Below are 13645 nucleotides of genomic sequence, written 5' to 3'. Positions count from 1 at the left end.
TATTAATAAAAAACAAACCTGGACCAGGTATTGGGGTGAATGCTGGAAGATCAGAGAAGCAGAATAAGCCACAGCTTCCTCACCTCACCAGTTCCTCAGCTGATCCTGTTTCCTCAGACTGGAAGCCTCTGAGTTCTCATCCAGAATGAATCTCTGCTGAACTGCTTCTCAAAAGACTGAAAGCTTAACTGGCCTATAGTTCCTCATGCTCACACCTTAAATACCTTTCTGCCTCCTGCCATTACTTCCTGGGATTAAAGGCGTGAGTCACCATGCTTGGCTATTTCCAGTGTGGCCTTGAACTCACACATATATGTATATATATGTTTCTCTCTCTCTCTCTCTCTCTCTCTCTCTCCTCTCTCTCTCTCTCTCTCTCTCTCTCTCTCTCTCTCTCGTCGTGTCTCTCTCTCTGTGTGTCTGTGTGTAACAGTTAAAGAAGAAAAAGAGGCCATAATTTTGAGAGTGAGAGATGCGGTGGGGTACGTGAAAGGCACTGGAGGGAGGAAAGAGAAAGGAGAATACAATGTAAATATATCTCAGCTAAAAAAGTATATTATGCAAAAAGAAAGAACCCACTAAAATTAGAATTGTACTTTGATTCTTGAATTAAGTGGCAATGGGTTGGCATGACAATGGGTGATAGAATCATATGAAGATTTTTGTGTTTGAAATCTTTTGTAGAATGGTTAAGAACACAGTATGATTAAGTTGACAGAATTATTTTGACTCCCCGCACTTTTGTTCTAAATCTAAAAGAAGTTAACAAACACAAATAATTTGAGAGTGACAAAAATATTTTCTTTAAAAGTAATATCATAATTGTATCTAAAATTCGACACAACCAGCAGATACTACCCGACTTCCAGTTCAAATTAAAATTTTACAGTCACATTTCAGAGTGACTTCAGAGTTTTTTTTTTCTGTTAACATATTACTAAATTTTCGATAGAATAAATGAATCTGGAAACCCAATATTGGCACAGCTTGAGTGTTTCTTTTTTTTTTTTTATTTTCAAGGAGAGAACTATGAGCTGCAGATTTGATATTTGAAATTCTGTTTTCTGAAATGTCAGATTAAAGCTTATACTTGGGGAAATTGGCAGGAAACATATGAGATTAGATTATAATGGCAAGAATGTGATTGAAGCAAAGCCACCTAGCTACATTGGTGCTCACTGCAGCAATGGGGGAAAAAAACCCTTTAAAATGCAGCCTTGTTAGGACAGAATGGCACGAATCAATCCTGATGGTTATGAGGCCTCTGCTGAGGCTACAAAGATATAAGGGCACTCTGGAAGGTTATAGCTTATACTTATTATCAGGCTAAGCCATTCTTATTGAATGCTGTACCATAAAGCATATAAATTGCATATAAGGTTGCATATAAATTGAGGTAACACAAACAAACTCCCAGGCCCTTTTCTAGCATTACCTCTCCGAAAACTGCTTAGTACAGCCCTACCTTCTATATCATTGCCATCTACTGATGACTAAAGAAAAATGGTTCCGGTGCCTACCCACAAAGTGCTGTATAGCTCTTAAGAGAAGCCTTAGGCGTGTTTCCAGAATTTTCCATCCCGGCCCCATCCACAGCCTGTGCTATCATCAGCAGGTACTCTTCGTGATTCTTCCTTTGTTATTTTTCCTACTCTGCTCTGATTCAAGGTGGAAATTGCCATCACATGGCAAGCCTGTTATAGAAAAGTACCTCATTAGCAATATTATTTTTCTCAGACACCAGGATAGAATACAGCAAAACCAGAGCAGTGTAGCAGCAAAGAACGTTAGTGGAATGGCATGATTGAAAAAGTAATGTGGCTCAGCTTGTGGAAGCGTGAAGCTTGAGGGGAGGACTTTGTAAAAATGTTTCATGTTGCTTCACTTTCATCATCTATAAAAATGGAAGTGAAACGCTGGAGTTTCCCGGGCAAGATTGAAATCAGATGAGGCTGTACCTGACTATTCTGTGTATTACAAATGGCTTTACACACATAGCTGTGGGGGTCTCTAAGACCACCATGGCCAGTAAGGTAAAGAGCCTCAAAGATTCCAGATCAACATGACTCAGTAGACAGTGTTGGTTCAAACTCCTAGAATCTGACCAATTTATTGTAGGCATCGTTAGGTAAAGCACAATTTGGAAATTACTGAATCCCCTTTGGCAGCATAGCTTAAGATATGATTACATTGAAATTCTTTTCAAAGTACATGTGACCTCTTCCATAAAAGATGGGGTTCTATAGATTAACTACATGTGACATCTTAAGGTCTGGGAAAGGATCTGGTTTCATCTCAGTCATACAGATAGCACAAAAGTCATCAGGCTATTAAACCATCTCGCTCCCATTTGTAACGTATTAAGATCTGTTCTATTGACCGAGAAACAGTGTTCAAGTTAAGGGTCTAGGGAGGGTGACTGAGATAAACATCAGAGTCCAGAGGAGCACAGAGACCATCAGCTATTAACTACATTCATACCCAGCCTTTTGGGTGGAAAACAGGTTATAACATCTCTTCTTTTGAAAAGACAATAATGCATGTTAAACACTCCTGAACTCCCCAGTTTTGTCTGTGAGCACAAGGACTTCTGTGCTTCCTACAATATTGTACTATTATCAGTTTGTTTCTGAGAACTTACAGGACGAAAGGATTAAAAGGAATGCCTACACTGTTCCTTTAAAAGTGTTTGCATGAATCAAACCTCATAGCATCAGCAATTTTGTCTTGGAAACTCTCAATATATCATGATGATTCTTTATGCCATTCCCTGAATCATGGGTCTTGAGATTTCCAAAGTTTCAGAAAAGATATTTGCTATTTTTTATCTGTCGGGAGCAAGGAAGTTGATGCAAATCCATCTACTTTAAATAGAAGTACAGACCTGAAGCAGATGGGCCAGAGACACATTAGCACTGTTGTAGCCCGGATCTTCTCGGAGAAGAGTCACTTAGGGAGGAGTCCCCTGGATGCCTTAGAAAACCTAAGACTGTTTATTGGCTCCTCAGTGAATGTTGGCTATCCATTGCTGTTTCCCTGAGAAAAGCCTGGTTTTCAGGAGGGAAACAGTTACATAACAGTCCCAAGTCCTAACCTGAATAACACTCAGTCTTACGGGTTCACCACACTTAACTGAGTATTTTACGGAGTGCTCTGAAAGGGCATTGAAATAAAGCAGGACATTTACTTAGGAGGCCTATGTTGAGTAGGAAGGATTTGATAATCAAAAACATGTATGGAATGAATTAATGCAATAAGCAGTTGAAATCAAGTTCTTTTGAGGAGAAATTCTCTTAGCTCCCATTTGCTGTATTGGAAATCCTTCTAATCTGATGTCAAGCCTTTTCAAGGGATGGACTGTGTACAGAAAGCCTGATTCTCTCTCCCATGACTGAACACTTAAATCTATAGTTATGCTCTTTTGGAGAGAGGGAGAGAGGGAGGGAGGGATAGAGAAGAAGAGAGAGAGGGAGAGAGAGAGAGAGAGAGAGAGAGAGGAGAGAGAGAGAGAGAGAGAGAGAGAGAGAGAGAGAGAGAGAGAGAGAGAGAGAGAGAGAGAGAGAGAGAGAGAGAGAGAAACAAGGAGTGTAATGGAATCACTTACATGGACACCTTGTAAGAGCAGGTAGAGGCAGGTGGTGGAGTCAGGTGGTGGAGAGTCAGGAGGTGGAGTCAGGAGGTGGAGTCAGGAGGTGGAGTCAGGAGGTGGAGTCAGGAGGTGGAGTCAGGAGGTGGAGGCAGGAGGTGGAGTCAGGAGGCGGAGTCAGGAGGCGGAGTCAGGAGGCGGAGTCAGGTGGCGGAGTCAGGAGGCGGAGTCAGGAGGCGGAGGCAGGAGGCAGAGGCAGGAGGTGGAGTCAGGAGGCAGAGTCAATAGGTGGAAGCAGGTGGAGGCAGGTGATGGAGGAAGTAATACTGAGTTCTCTGATTTATCCAGACACCGAGCTGATTTGTCGGGGTCAAGGAAGAAGTAAACTAGTATTTACACAGAACAATATTACAACATTTGTTTTAGATTTCTCACCAAAGTGGCAGTAATATATAGAAAAAAATAGTATAAAATAAAAAATATAGAATAGCAATATATAAAAAATATCTCAGTGATAAGACCACCCTTTCACAGCTAAAAGTTGCATCTATTTTTTTTTTTTTTTGAACCAAGGCTTTCAGATGCCAGCATTTCTGCCCTACCAGTCCTACTTGCCGGGCTCTTGAAAGGGCCAGGCCTCCCAGGTGTTGGTGACATCTAGGAAGCAGAGATTTTAAATTTTGACAACCGCTGTATTCAAACAAAGTCAAGGGCTCCTCTTGTCAAGCTAGTATAATTCTAATATACTTACAAGCTGTATTTGCATACGTCCAGTGAGCTAATTAAGAACCAGTACCCTGCTTAGTCAAATGAATGGGCCAACGTAGGCCAATAGTTTTTCAAGTTCTTATTGGGACTCTTGATCAAATAAAGTAGAAAACAGGAAGTCAATTTAAAAAAATATGCTCATTTTCTTGTTATATTTGCAAAGTTTTTTGAGGTGTTAAATCGATTTCTAACTGAAGGAAATGGGCAAATACGTTTTTTAAAAACGTCTTCATTAAAATGCAGCCAATTCTAACTACCCTGTTCTATCTTCTGAAAGTCCAAGGCTTCCTCTTCAAACTGTACTCTGCTTTTGGTGCCTTGCTGACACAGCCTTGACTGTATTTATCCCACCACCCTACCCTGCTCCCCACTCTGAATTCTCCATCCACTCTTCAGCCTCCTTTCTTAGGTACCACAGAGATGCCTGGCAGCAGCATCCTTTGCTCTCAGTGCTCCTCCATCAAAACACCACTCAAAAGAAGTCACACTCAAAAGCTGAATCGTTAACCAGGTTCCCCTAAACCTTAGCTCCCCAACCTCCACAGCATCTTCTTTCAGGTGTTTCTATGACACTGCAAGGTGAGGTTGTTTTCTTCGCCTGACACATATTTTTCCTTCTTTTGCAAAGTCAAATGTAAAACAATGCGGAGATGCTGATTCACATTTTTGCACCAAGAATTACTTAAGTGGCTTTTAGTTTTGCAAATATAAGGCAAATAGACACCTGGTAGAAACATATAATGACCTTTTCCATTTGTTTGCTTGTTTATTTATTTATTTTTTTTCCTACTTGAAGGCTTAGCACCGTGGTTCTCAAAGGGTAGACCCGGGCCAGCCATATCAGCATTACTCGGGAATGTGTTAGTATTGCAAATTCAGAGGGCTCACCCAGATCAGATGCTCGTGGAAAGTGTGCCCAAGCAAATTATGATTTAATAAGTTTTCCATAGATTTCTAATAAACATGTTCTAATAAATAATTGAAGCGTATCCAAGGAGACAAGCTTAGCATGTAGACAGAAATAAAACAATGCCACAGAAGAGTGAAAGTTAGTTAGGAGTAAAAAAGGAACAGAAAAAAAAGGTTGGGGGACATTCACTGTTTGAAACCCACTGTTTCATACTCCAGAAATGGCAGCTGCACCATTTTGCATATGGAATGTGTGGCCTCATGGGAAAGAAGCCCTGATTGCCTACCTTCACTTTCTGAGATCCAAAGACACAGGGGCTGTGTGGGTGAGGTTTTGCCAGTTGGACATATGCTAGAGTCTTCTGGAAATGTATCTTGTTGGGTCCATTTAGTGTTGCCTGTATGTATATATGTTTAGGGCTGATCCCTCGGGATTAGACAATTTATCAGGGTACTTGTCCCTGGAGAAGTCCAATTCTCTCTCATTCAGCAGCCGATAGCTCTTCCGTCTACTTCATTTAAGGAAAAGTCCTTGTGAGATTTCCCCATCATATTGGCACATCAGTCGGTGATGTCACTGTACAGGTTTAGTCAACTGTATTGTTGAGATTTCTTACATGAAACTTCCCTGTCGTATGTAGAAGATACTGTCTCTCAGCAGACATCCTGGTCCTCCAGCTCTCATCGTCTTTTTGCTCTCTCTTCCATGATGTTCCCTAAGCATTATGTAAGGGTTTGTACTGTAGATGTGTCAATTAAGGCTGGGCATCCCACAGGTATACACTGCTATCCCAGGAATGCAGTGAGGCATATGGGTTTTGGAAATTGGCAGTAGTAGGTTCTTCGTCAAGATTCATGATCTTACTAAACACCAGTAATCGGCCAGCTTTACAGCACCAGGCATGAATTCATTCCCATTTATTGGGCCTTAAATAAAATTAAGCAGCTGTTGGTTGCTCCCAAGATGCATACGCCACTATTACACCCATTGGGATATTTTGCCAGGCTGATCATTGTTGTTATGGCTGGGTAGGGCTATTAATTATGTTTTCTCCCTTAGTAGCTTGCATAGCACCTTTAGATACTGTCAGAAGGAGAGAGAAGGGATAAACAATACTAAACATGTTTGAAAAACCCATAGAGAAATACTATTTTATGTTTACTTAAAACTATAACATATATTATACAAACTTATCTATATAATTTGAAATAATTTTTGCCACCTGGTGTGATAATGCTCCACCAAAGAACCACAGGTTACCTAACAAAAACTATAGTGCTGTAAAAGGAGCCAAAGTGAAGCCATTTTGCATAGAACTTCTATTTTGAATGTGGGTCAAATAAAGCTTAAGTTCCCAAGACCTCCCTAGACCTCCCTGGGTAACTGATATCACTGACTTCCTGGTTGGCAAGTTAAGACATGAATGGTGGGCAAGCCATCCTGCCACACTTGAGAACGAGATACAGTGTACCACAGAGAAATGTTCCAAGGAAAGTCCCTGATCCCTGAATTCTGACTGATGAAAAGTGAACTGTAAGTTGGCACAGATGTTCTGTAACATTCTGACTTGCTGTCAAAGTTCAACTTCTGAGTCTGTTCTGCAGCCCTGACCGATCAGGAGCAGCTTGGTCACAATAAACTCCAGTTTTCTGCACTGACTTAGTGTTTGAATTGTGTTGGATCCAAGCAGACCCTGTAACAGTGCCAAGCATGGGAAACCTATAGGTTGTTTGTTGGGGAAGTTGAAGAGACTCCCAAAATAATATATGGTTTCACTGTTGCCCTTGGTTGCCTCCTAGAACTTGAAACTAAGGTCCTATTGCTGAAGACAACACGTACTTTAGAAAAGAGAATTGGAGGAATCAAGCGAAAACTGACCTGGAGCTCCTCTCTGAGGACAAACTCTCACATTATCCGAGTAAAATGATCACTGTAAAATGGATGTATTCAGACAAGTAGTGTGGACCTAGTTCACCCTCAGGGCACAGGGATTTTTAAAGGAAATTTTAGTAGTCATTCTAGAAAATCACTTTCTTAAAGCTTTTTCTCAGTTCAGCTCTCCTATGTAAGGAGTCTTTCTCAGTCCTGCCAGCCTGCTCCCAAATAATGACACGAGACTTCTTAGTAATTATGAAACCTCAGCCTATAGCTTAGACTTGTTCCTAACTAGCTCTTATAACTTAAATTAGCCCATCTATATTAGTCTACATTCTATCATGTAGCCTTACCTCTTGTTCCTCTTGCACCTCCTGTTTCTTCTCAGTCTCTCCTGGTGTCTCCTGTGCACCTAGATTCTCTACCTCTTCCTTTCTCTCCTAGAAAATTCCACCTATCTCTCCTGCCTAGCTATTGGCTGTTCAGCTTTTCATTACACCAATCACAGCAATATATTGTCACACAGTATACAAATATCCCACAACACTCCTCTTCAACGTTGCTGGTTTAATGAGGAGCCCATGCCCAGTACATTGATTTAGCATCTGGTTCAATAGCTCTTCTGACTTTGGGTCATTATCCTTTCTGTTGGAGTGATCTTTAAACATTGAATTCTATTGGCTCTTTCAGAGCATCTCTGTGATTGGTGGGGAGGAACATTTCTTGTATCCATTACATAGGAAAGGTGGGTCACACACCGGCTATTCACTCACCAGTTTGCACAGCCAGCTTGTGCCTGTGGGGACTACTGTTGCTTGGTACCTAACCCTATTTCAGTGGGCTCATATATGAGATGAGACAATCTTTTTTTTTTTTTTTTTAAATAACACTTAGTAGAAATTTTAAGCAGATAGATATATTTTCTTCAAGAAGAAGTATAATATCTTTCTAAAAACAGAATTTGGTTAGAAATGATTTCAGTTTAAAGCTCTCTAGGGATTAATTAACAGTGAAGCTGCTTTCCCAATGGACATATTTTTACAGCAAATTCAAAAGCTCATTTAATAAGTTTGTTTTCCAGTCTGTTTTTATTTAATCAGCTACATGTTTTTGATTACTTTTTAGAAAATAATTTTGTTTCTTCCTAACAATCCTCTGGATCATTAGCTTGAAATGAAGTGAGAGCAGAAAAACAGATTTCTTAAATCATGCACTTAAATCCCATTATTTAATCTCATCTCATTTGTACTTGAGTTAGTGGTGTGACTGAAGCAATGAACTCTCAGAAATAAACTTTTTTATTAACCTTTGGTTAATAATAGATACTTCAATTTGAAAGGGGGAATTTTTTTTGTTGTTGTTGTTTTGGTTGTGCAGCCCTTAAATTTCAGAGCCATTTTATTCCCTGCCTTGAACACCCTGTTCCTATAGAAGATCACCGTCCCAGGACTGCTGGTGTGCTTTCCTTCAGTCTGGGCAAGCCACTTAAGGAAGCCAGGGCACTGATAATGAGACATCTCAGCCTTAAGCAGTATCTACACCTGTAAGAAACTCCTTTGTTTCTGCTGTGGCTCCCATGCCTCTCAAAGTTCCAGTTTCAGAAGGGTGTGTGTGTGTTTGTGTGTGTGTGTGTGTGTGTGTGTGTGTGTGTGTGTATGTGTGTGTGTGTTCCCTTAAAACTCATATTTTGTAACCTTAACCTCCAGTGTGATGTTGTTTGGAGGTAGAGCTCTCATGAGGAGATTAGTGTCCTTGTAGGAATAGTTAGGAGAATGCTTCTCTCCTCTCTTTCCATTGTGAGAGATAGGTTACTTACCAACCAGAATGGAACCCTGTAGGAGAAATCTGTCATGTCAACACTGTGGTATCTGATATCCAGACTTCAAAACTGTTAAGACATAGTTTGTTGCTGCTTCAGCCACATAATAGTGATCTTTTGGGAAGAATAGGTCAAGTGACTAAGACATAACACAAAACCAGACTTCCGAGTCTCGGGGTTGCTGTGGTTTCCTGAGGCTGCTGCTGTTTGGTCTGCATTTTCCTCTCTTCTGTGTTCTCTTCTTATGTTTGACGGTGCAGCCTTCTCCTTATCGGTGTGACCATTCCTCAACGATGGGGAACTGAGTGGTTAGCAAAGCACAGTTCGTGGGTCTGGAGAGTTTGGTTCTGAGGGCAGTGCTCCCCCATTCCATTCTCTCTGTGTGAGCAGATGAAGTGGTTACTTTCTTATCAGGGTCGCTATTTCACTTCTTAACACCCAGTTTTCCTTGTCCACAGCCCATTATTTCAACTTTTTAATAGCACAGAGATGCCCTTTTCTGGTTCCTCCCCTTACTGTTTAGACTTTGTTGTTAACACTTCTCATTGTTGTTCAGGACTTATGTCATCTAATCATCTCAGGTATCATGCTTTTGGTACCAAAGCACTGTTGCCAGGAAATAAGTAATTTTCTCTAGAGTTTTAAGCCTCTGCCTTCATCTTTACCTAATCTGGGTCTCATCAGCAATATTTCTGTTTACTCAAACTTTAGGTAACCTTTTATCATTGTCTGTTGGTTGATATTTCTGGTCAACCACCTTCCTTTTTGATGTTTTATCTAAGTTCTGATGGCTGGACTCCTGACCCACAGGGATGGTGAGGTACCTACTAGATTGTTTCAGCAGTCAACTTTGTGATAATTTGTTACAAATTAATATAAGGGTAATGCAATTACACACATCTATTTCCAATCATCCACTATATACGTCCTTCTCTGTATTTTGTAGATATCCTTGTGAATGTCTAGAAACCATCTCACATGCACTCTATCCCAAATTATTTTCTGTTTCTTCAAGTGCTTTTTCTTCTTATTTGTTTTGTTAAGTGTAATCTCAAGTCAAGAGTCTTCTCTCTTCATCTCATTTTCCTCAACCCATAATTCACCAGATGCTGTAAAGTTGGTCATAGAAAACATTTTGAAATTAATTCAGATCATTTATCATGTTGCTGCAATAATTGCAGATCTTCCTTCTGGTCCTGCTTTTTATTGTTTGTGTGTATTAACTGTATACAGTTAATGATGGAGTCCATTATGACATTTCACATGTGTATATAATATTCTTTGCATTTACCCCCACATTGCTGCTGTGGGATAATGCCCTTGTATACTGGTTTACTAAAACAATAATTGGCCAATAGTGAGGCAGGAAGTATAGGTGGAGTGAGCAGATGAGGAGAATTCTGGCAAGAGGAAGGGCTGTCAGGGACTCACCAGCTAGACACAGAGGAAACAAGATGACAAGGCAGAACTAAGAAAAGGTACCAAGCCATGTGGCTAAACATAAATAAGAATTATGGGTTAATTTAAATGTAAGAGCTAGTCAGTAATAAGCCTGAGCTAATGGCCAAGTAGTTATAATTAATATAAGCTTCTCAGTGATTATTTCATTACTGGCTGTGGGACCAGAGAAATGCAGGACTGTGGGACCAGGCAGGACACAGGAAAACTTCCAACTTCATATTTCTCTCTCTTTTTTTTCAACTCTCTCCTTCATTTATCAAATAGTTATCTTTCTACCTGAAAGTGTGTTATATGGATGTGTATACACACACACACACACACACACACACACACACACACACACACCATATCTAGATTTTACATATGAGATAAAACCTGTGTTATTTATGAGTCTGACTTATTTGGCTTAACATGATGATCTCTAGTTACATCTATGTTTCTGTAAATAATATAAATTCTATTCTTCATTATTTCTAAATGAAACTCCAACCAAGGCCATCAGATTTTCATGCATTATACATACAGAAAACAACCAACCAATCCAACCAAACAACCAACTACACCAACAAACTAACCAAATCAACTAGCCAACCAAACCAACCAACCAACCAACCAACCAGCCAAACCAATGGACAAACCAACCAAACCAACCAACAAATCAACCAAACAAGCCAACCCAACCAACCAACAAACCAACCAAACCAACCAACCAACCAACCAAGCCAAACAACTAACCAACCAAATCAATCAACCAACTAAACCAACCAACAACCCAACCAACCAACCAAATGAACAAACAAACCAATCAACAACCAAACCAACCAGCCAAACCAGTGAACAAACCAACCAAACCAAACCAATAAATCAACCAAACCAACCAACAAACCAACCAACCAACCACCCCCCAAACAAACAACCAACCAATCAACCAAAGAAAACTTCTTCCACTCCCTCCTCCTCCATAAAACTTTAACCAATAAAACAAGCATAATTTTATAAATTCAAATATCATTATGTTGGCTCTATCTCTTGGCTAACATTATTGAATTAAAAGATTTTAGGTAGACAAAGAAATCAATAAATTCTAATAAAAATTTCAAAAGATTTTTATATTTCAGTCTTGTGGAATTATTTCATCAACTCAATATTTATCATCCTTTCTGATCTTTACTGACTTTAATTTACCCATTATTTTTGTTAATTAACTCACTTGTTTTTTTTAACACAAGACTTGTTGATTATCTTAGAAGATCAGTGTTATCCCTAGCTTTGAAATATTTATATTCCTATGGGGAATCAGATAATACTCAAGTAAATAGAAATACAAAACCAAATAATACATATCAAAGTACATTGATATAATGAGGGCTATAAAATGAAGAGGGGTATTATTTTTGGAAGGTCAGACAGAAGCACTTATAAGGCAGGGAAAATTGGAAGAGGCCTTGGTACTAGTTGGAGTTGGCTATAGATGCTTGTGGACCAGGAGATCTCTATGTAGGGAAAAGGACCAGAGTAAAGATTGAGATGAGAGTGAACTTAGTATATAATAGCAAGAGCAGGAGACTAGTGTGCCTAGAGCATAGTGCTCAAAGGGAACAGGAAGAGGTTGAGAAGCAAAATATGGCCTGCTAAGATGATGGCAACATAGTGGGCTATGTCCCTTTCCTTCCTTCCTTTCCTTCCCTTCTCTTCTTTCTCTTATTGCATTTACTGGAATTATTCTAATATATATACACTTATATGGCACATGTTAAGTATTTCATCTTAAAAATAGAATTAGGTATAGTTATCTCTCTCTCTCTCTCTCTCTGTATATGTGTGCGCTCAACTGTGCATGTGTGTTTATGTATATGAGAAGCTGAACTTGGGTTTCTTCCTTTATTGCTCTCCACCTTATCTGTTTTGAGACAGAATGTCTCACTGAACCTCCACTTTGTTGTTTAGGCTACACTGACTGGCCAGTGAGTTGCTGTCCATCTGCCTTTCACTCCAGTGTTTGAGTTACAGATGTGTGGCACCACACCTATCCAAGGCCACATAAATTGTGACTGCCTAATAATTAATAAAATGAAACAATAAAGTGTAGCTTGAGTTTTTCTGCCTTGCCCACAGTCAGGACAAATCTCTGTCACCCGCCAGTCCTAGAGTCGCTCAGACCCAACCAAGTAAACACAGAGACTTATATTGCTTACAAACTGTATGGCCGTGGCAGGCTTCTTGTTAACTATTCTTATATCTTAAAGTAACACATTTCTACAAATCTATACCTCGCCACGTGGCTGGTGGCTTATCGGCGTCTTCACATGCTGCTGGTCATAGCGGTGGCTGCAGCCAGTCCTTCTGCCTTCCTGTCCTTTTATTTCTCCTCTCTGTTAGTCCCGCCTATCCTTCCTGCCTAGCCACAGCCGATCAGGTTTTATTTATTGACCAATCAGAACAACTTGACATACAGACCATCCCCCAGCACAGCCAAGTGCAGACCATCTCAAACACCTGCACTCAGGCCCATGGTCCTAATCATCCTCTATACGGACCTGCTGGGTAACGCCACAAGGAACCCAAGAAGGGCTCCCACAGGACATACATTAACATCCCACAGCACTTCCCCTTTTCTTTTTTTTAAAAAGGAAGGTTTTAACTTTTACACATCTCCAAAGCCAGCTTGGTATATTTGGGAATTTGGGCGTAGCTTCTCTTAACTACTTCCTGCTGGAGGGGGGCGCTGTATCTTATGGGAACACAAAGAATATTTAAGGATCATGGAGTAATCCATGAGGCTGTATCATCTGAGCCAGTTGCCTTGAAACAATTCTGGATGTTGAATCATCTGGGCCATGGTGTCATCAGAGACCTTTCAGGTGGTCTTGGCTGGTCAAACCTGATGTATCTTAATCTGGAACAAATCCATAGCCTCTGGCTTTCTGTAGAGACAAAAGCAGAGCCTCTTTTCCAAAACAACACATCCTTAGACATAAATTTCAAAATTGAAATACCTTTAAAATATACACATTGATTTAACTGAGCAGTCTTTACAATCACATGTCTTTCTGCAGTTAAAAATCCCAAAGACAATATAATCCAGACTCTCTGTGTGATATCCATCTTTACAATAAAGTAAACTATGAACCCAGATGTGAAGGTGCTTGCCTATCATTTCAGCAGTGAGGATGTGAGGCTGGAGAAGACTGAATTCAAGGCTAGTGTAGGCTACACACAAAGTGCA

The sequence above is a fragment of the Peromyscus leucopus genome, chromosome 11 (genome assembly GCF_004664715.2).
Source record: "Peromyscus leucopus breed LL Stock chromosome 11, UCI_PerLeu_2.1, whole genome shotgun sequence".
Lineage (NCBI taxonomy): Eukaryota > Metazoa > Chordata > Mammalia > Rodentia > Cricetidae > Peromyscus > Peromyscus leucopus.
The sequence above is the reverse complement of the archived record's forward strand: the minus strand, read 5'-3'. Positions refer to the sequence as shown.